Genomic DNA, 7,846 nt, shown 5'->3' with positions numbered 1-7,846 from the left:
AAGGGTTTGCATGGAGCTCAACCAAAACGGCAATGGAGTTTCTGTCCCAAATGATTGTCGGCTGGTTTGCCAAATGAAGAAGATGATGGAATATTTTGCCAAAAATCTGCTTAATGGTCCACTTTGAAAATGTTAGTGGAGCACTAAAATCATTTATAATATTTGTTTAATCAAATTTCCCATAATTCCTACATTTAACCCCTTTTCTTTCACTATTTAAATTATGGACCACCATTTTAATTTCCATGGTATTTCAAAAATTTAATATCATTTATTTTTAATGTACATTTAGGTCAAAAGGCAACTCGGGGTGTCAATTGACCACAATGCCCGTATTCGGGTTGCTTTTCGGCTTTTTGAGTAACACCGATTTTTGTTGGTTTCTCAATTTTTCGTTTTTCTTCATATTAATTATTTAATTTTTCTTTGACATTTCTAATATCATTTATTTTTTAATAGATGTTTATTTAAGTCCCAAAAATATTTTCTAGGGTTCCCCGCGGTCCAAGGCTAGTCAACGGCTCACGCCGCAACTTTCCAGTGCGGTCACCCATCGGTACGGTTTTGTCCGTTTAGCTTTGTTCCCTTTTCTCTCTTTTATTTTTTTTTCTTTATTTTTTTCTTGTATTTTCCTCTATTGTATTTCACTATCTTATATCTCCACACTAATATTTAAATATAATTCCAAGCATTCTAGCTGTCCAAAGAGACACTGTCATCGGAACAGTAGAACGCACTACCGAACATGGGGGTGTTACAATTCTCCCCCCCTTAAAATAAATTTCGCCCACGAAATTTTACCCAATAGCCGTCTTGCAATATTCACACATTTATTTCCTTCTTTCTATATGATCGTATAATCTTCTTTCCTCTGAATTTGTGTAAGACTTTTAATAATCTAATATAACATTTACTTTGTTTATACAACACTAATCTTTTCTTACTATCATTCTGTCTAATATTTCGATTCATGTTCCTTTCTTGAATGACCATTATGGTCATATTAGAATTACTTATCTAATCATGGGTCCTTTGACCATTCTAGTCAACAATCTTACTCACATTCGTAACATTTCTTTGTTATATTTGAACCAACTGTTCAAATTTTTACTTCCACAACTCTTTTTATCTATTAATATTCTATAACTTACTTCATTTTTGTACTAAACTATAACCTTTCGATTTTCTAACTTTTGAGTTTTAAATCCCTAAATAGGATTTCCAAACTCATTTTTAACAATAAAATTTTGTCCTGACATAACTATACCAATACAGATGCCGTTGGCAACTATTCTCATCTTGGTGCACTATCAGTAGTACGTAGCTCTACACAATAATCTCAAGTCAGTACTGTAATCTATAGCTTACAGTATAAACATCAAGAACATTGCATAGTTACTACGATACATTCCAATAGATCAAACTTTCCTATCTTTTATCCTTTTCGAATTCACTAATATCCGGAACTCTTTCTTATTACAATATCCACTGATAATTACTAACTATAACATCTTTGCCCTCATCTAGAGCAAGTCTATTACCGCAACTTACTTTTACGTCCTCTTGCCTTACATTAAGTAGGCTCGCCGTTTAGCTTTATAATTTATGGTGTGTTAGAAAATACCTTTCACCGATAAACTCTTCCAAAACTAATTTCACTTATTATCACAATCCTTATCTTAAAGGACTAATCACTAATGCATCAAAATTTATTCCCCTGTAAAGGAATAACAATAGAACATATAGTTATAACACTAACATACAACTAAGTAGTGCTGGGATCAAACAATAATTTTTTTTTTATTAAGAACTTACCAGCAGCTACATCCGAAATTTCTATTCTTTCTCCTTGGCGCATAGTGGATGCTCTAATTGATGCGCTACTATGTTCAGGTTGATTCACTATGTTATGGTTGTGAGGAGTACCAACTCTATTTCTATCTCGACCTCTACTAACTGTCTGTAAACTTTCGAGAGCAGATAGAGGTACTCTAGTACAATTTCTAACAAAGTGTCCAAGCTTTCCACAATTGTAGCAGGCTCCAAAGGCCTTACGATAAATCCCTCCATGTAGCTTACCACAAACATGGCAGAAACGGGCAGAATAGGAACTTCTGATTGTTCGACTACTAGATCTTGGTGTTCTCTACCCTGATGATTTGCCTCTGTCATATCTCTGAGCTCGAGGTTTCTCAAATTATTTTCTCTTCCTCAAATTACTGTTCGAGCTCTGACCCATAGGTTTCTCCCTCTTCTCAATTTCACACTGCCCTTGTGGGGGTTGGGTTTGTACTTGGGCTTGGGCTGACAGATTATCAGCCATTTGTTGAAAGAAAGTGGCTATTTGTGTAGTAATTTGTATCGGTGAAACTGGTACAGTCAGGCCTTCGACACTTTGTGGAGCTGGGGCCTCAACTTGTACTTCTGCCATCACAGACTGTTCTATTGTCTCATTCTTCTCTTCCATATCTTTTCACAGGATTTTCTATTCCTATACAACCAACACAAGGAGATTTCTTTTCATTAATTCATATTTATAAGGTAAATGAACTATATGTATAAAAAATTTGAGCAGTTGTATTTACCGACAAAAAGATTTCAAATTCACAGTTCAAAAGTTACTTTAAAACGATTGCTCTGATACCACAAAACATGTCACACCCTACTCCCCCGTAAGATGTAACATGATCCTGTAGTACACCTAATGAATTACCGTACTTCGCCTACCGATAACCCATTAGATATACTACAAGGGATTTTAAAACAATTTTCGTGAAATTTAAATTAACGATTAACATTTGGTGTTATAAATTTTTTTTCAAAATTTCAGAAAAGTGCCGGCTGTATTTTGAGAAAACAGTTCTTCAAACCTGAAAAGGAAAACACTCCCAATATGTTTTCTCAAATACAACTCCAATAACTTCATTTCAACTCACAATTCAAATCTCAATAATCAAATCAATTCATTTTCAAACCAATCTCATCATAAAGAACATTTCATTGATTACAAGACTCAACATTTATATCACAATAATTTACATTTAATTACATACCAAAATATTTTACAAGAGTTTTTATACAACTGCTCAAATAATTTACATACATATTATTACATGCATACATCAAGACCTGTGTACATGGGTGTACCTAGAGCTGATCTGAATGTCTCTTCAAAGAAGCTTACTCAATTGCTCTATGCTCTTTTCACCTGCGATAGCATACAAAGCTATCACTGAGTGGTGAGCTCAGTGGTGCACAACTATAATTTAAAATATAGTACAATATACCTTAACAAAAATTACAGCAAATAACTTGGAAATCTAGATACTCATCAAATTCCAAAACTAAAAATATTCATTGCCAATAATATAAATCATTTGTATAAAATGACTTTGATAACAAAATTCAATTTATCAAATCATAACTAACCATTTAAGGTAATTCTAACAATTTATTGGAAATAAAGATTAATTCTAATAAAATCAATTATACATAAATCCCATTTAAAATCGAAATTCTTTACTATCCAATAATCATTCTTTATCTCGAAAACCATGCTTTATCTCAAAAGCCATTCTTTATCTCAAAAGCCATTCTTTATCTCAAAAACCATTCTTTATCTCAAAAACCATTCTTTATCTCAAAAATTATTCTTTATCTCAATAACTATGCAAGACTAATCCGAAAGGGCCATCTTCGGGGTGATTTTAACTCCCTATGGTCGGGGAGGTCGAATCAGTTTCTAACTCCCTATGGTCGGGGAGGTCGAATCATCGTGCACAGTACACATCATAATAATGAATCTTCCGAAAGGGCTATAACATAAAACTTAGATCTAAACTCTAATAAGAGGAGAATCTAAGCCTGTGCACGTACCATGGTAATCAAAACACAACTAACCCCATTGTCTTCTCAACAAATGAGAGAGACGGGTAATAACCTAGTCAAGCATCTATAGTGAGATATAAAATAATATCACAATCCTTTTAGTGAGCATAAATCAAAATACAATTCGATTCAAAGTCAATTCCAATATCCAATAATTTTTATGCTCATCACAATCCAAATCATAAATTTGCATTTTTCCATGCAAATTGCCCATCACAATTCAAAACATGTTCTATCACAATTTTCCAAAACATAATTTATTCAATCCACAACAATGCTTAATACTTGTGAAAATACCATTTCACAAAGCTAAATTCATACATACTATAACAATTTCAATAATCATTGAATTAAATCCAATGCTTGTTAAACATAATACATAAGAAAAATATGTCATTTAATCATGTGAAATATTCAGAACAAAATCAGTTAAAAACAAGTTGTGCACAAACCTGATTTGAGTCTCCCCTAGACCTTGACTCAATATTGCTTATGCTTCCCAATATCCTTTTCAACTGAAACACACAATTTAAAGTGTTTCAGTACTCAATGAATTTGTTTGTAATAATAAAATCCAATATTTAAATTTTCTTCGTACTATTCCCTTCAATTCATTTCATTAGTCAACCTATAATGTTGACCCTTGATGCACTCTAAGTGAGTCAATTCTAATTTTACCAATATGTCACATTTTATAGCCCTTTATTGTTGGTATATGTTACTAATTTCATTTCCAAGTGTATTGCATTTTATTGCAATTTACCGGATTTCGGTGTACTACTTTGACCTAGCCGGACGACCTAGTTCCCTCGGTTATCGAGTTTCGGTCCAAAATACAAACTTGTAGGTCTATGTCTTATTACACGCGGGGGCAAAATTTTAGGTCATTCTGAGTAGTGTAGACCAAGATATGGTCAATTTACTAAAGCTGGACAGAATGCACTAAAATGGTAAACTTAGGTCATTTTTAGGTCATTTTCATTTCGACCAGTTTTGGTACCCGAATTGTGCAAGCTATTTGGCTTGGTTCTGGACGTTTTTGGACTTTTGTGTCTTCATAAGAATTGTAGATCTATGTCTAAACTATTCATGGTAAAAATTTCAGGTCAATTGGACCTGTTTTGAGTGAGTTATGGTCATGCTAATGACTCATATTCATATGGTCAAAAATTCTGGCCTGAACTTACCTATTCCGGATTTGGTCAATTTTTATGTCACTTTGTGGACAGAATTTAGGTAAGCTTCCTTCATGAAAGTTGGCCCATTTTGTGCCTAGTTTCACCTCCAATTGGTCTCATACCAATTGGAGTCACACACTTAAGGTTCTAAGCTAAAACATACACTGCCCTACTGCACATTCTTCATCACTTACCAATTATACATTCTATACTTACCAAGCTAACTCTTTCATGCCAATTCTGGTTTGTACCATACTATTAACACACTTAACAACACATTTTGGTCATTTTTGACAGCTTGTAACCATTCTCAACATACACATTATAACTCAGAATTTTCCAAGGTCCATTTACACAATTTAACCACATGAACATACCTCATTTACATGTCCAAATCCAAACAATTATTCACATGCACATGTTGCCACCATAAGCAACATAATTCAACAACCCATACCATGAAACAACACATTTCTAACCACACTTTAAAGTTGCTGATTCACCTTATGGAAAATATCTCCTTCAAATTACTTTTAAGCTTCCAAAACCAAGTGTACCATTACACATACTCTTAATATACATTGTCTAAATCATTTCTATACACATAAACACTTACATCAACATCTTAAACAACCATTTACAAGTGAAAACAAGCTACACATGGTGAGTTCCCATGGCTGCCGAAATGGTGTACCACCATTAAAACATCAAACTTCAAAAGTTCTTCCACAAAACCACTCACCACAACATCCACTCAAAGTTTAATGAAACAAGAATGGAGAATACTCACTTACCACTTTTAAAGCTTGACCAAAACCTCACCAAGCCTCCTTAAAATTGCTACCAAAATCTTCCTTGCAAGGTGAGGATTAACTTTAAAGAAAGGACTTAGGGGAAAGGATGGCTCCAAAGGGTTTGCATGGAGCTCAACCAAAACGGCAATGGAGTTTCTGTCCCAAATGATTGTCGGCTGGTTTGCCAAATGAAGAAGATGATGGAATATTTTGCCAAAAATCTGCTTAATGGTCCACTTTGAAAATGTTAGTGGAGCACTAAAATCATTTATAATATTTGTTTAATCAAATTTCCCATAATTCCCATATTTAACCCCTTTTCTTTCACTATTTAAATTATGGACCACCATTTTAATTTTCATGGTATTTCAAAAATTTAATATCATTTATTTTTAATGTACATTTAGGTCAAAAGGCAACTCGGGATGTCAATTGACCACAATGCCCGTATTCGGGTTGCTTTTCGGCTTTTTCGGTAACACCGATTTTTGTTGGTTTCTCAATTTTTCGTTTTTCTTTGTACTAATTATTTAATTTTTCTTTAACATTTCTAATATCATTTATTTTTCAATAGATGTTTATTTAAGTCCCAAAAATATTTTCTAGGGTTCCCCGCGGTCCAAAGCTAGTCAACGGCCCACGTCGCAACTTTCCTGTACGGTCACCCATCGGTACGGTTTTGTCCATTTAGCTTAGTTCTATTTTCTCTCTTTTATTTTTTTTTCTTTATTTTTTTCTTGTATTTTCCTCTATTGTATTTCACTATCTTATATCTCCACACTAATATTTAAATATAATTCCAAGCCTCCTAGCTGTCCAGACAGACACTGTCATCGGAACAGTAGAACGCACTACCAAACATAGTGGTGTTACAAGAATAGCATTCCATGGCCACCCAATCAGTAATAAGGTTTACCTTAAATGAACCTATAATCATATGTTACCATGCACTAGAATCTCTCTGTTACAAAATCCCAACTCAAGCTGGAGTCATTGTTTATGTCAAACCCCATTTGCTATGAATATTATGTTCTCTTTTAATTCCAGTTCTTGATTAAAAAGATTTTCTCATCAGAAACTCTTTTCTGATTAAATCTATCTGTCTTGGCCAGGAACTTGAAACATCAAGAATAATTAAATGAACATAGGATTTTATCTTTATTTACTTAGAGGAAAAGATTCCATCTTGATCAACACTTACCTCCATATATAACTAGTAGGAGCCAATACATGCCCATATACCCATACATAGTACAAGTATGAAAGCAGTATCAAACTCAAACCACCTATATACAAGATAACTGTGCTATCTCATGTCTAAAGATTATATGCACTAATATGATTTATGACAATACATTGACAAGAGTAACTCCATGTGCTTGTCATAAGTGTCACTAGTTCGACCTACTTATCATTTATAAGTGCCTATCATGTTTGTCATATGGCATGAGACTCACCATTCCATCTTATTTATATCTCATATAAATAACTTAGGAACAAACATGAATACAATCTTTCTGGATAAGTCATATCCTTATTGTGAAGTATCCTTGATTGTGAACCTATTTATGATACTTTGTGCTAGAAATACTGTCACTCATATTCTTAACAACTTAAGAATAGAATTTCTAACAAAATATCAATGGACCTTTTCTATTACACATAAATATATTATGTAAATGGAAAAGTGGGAATGCCTTTTATTAATAAAAACATGTACAAGATACATACTAAATGATTTGCTCTGGGGCATACTACTAACAATCTCCCACTAGCACTAGAGCCATTCATTACAATATCTTAGACCCATCTTCTCAAGATGTCGGTCTAGCTGAGTCTGTGACATAAGCTTAGTGAATGGATCAGCTGGATTTTCAGCTGATGCAATTTTCTGCATGGCTACATCGCCTTGTCCAACTATTTCTCTGATAATGTGGTAGTGCCTTTCTATGTGTTAGGATTTTTTGTGAGACCGGGGTTCCTTAG

This window comes from Hevea brasiliensis, unplaced genomic scaffold (assembly GCF_030052815.1).
Source record: "Hevea brasiliensis isolate MT/VB/25A 57/8 unplaced genomic scaffold, ASM3005281v1 Scaf146, whole genome shotgun sequence".
Lineage (NCBI taxonomy): Eukaryota > Viridiplantae > Streptophyta > Magnoliopsida > Malpighiales > Euphorbiaceae > Hevea > Hevea brasiliensis.
The sequence above is the reverse complement of the archived record's forward strand: the minus strand, read 5'-3'. Positions refer to the sequence as shown.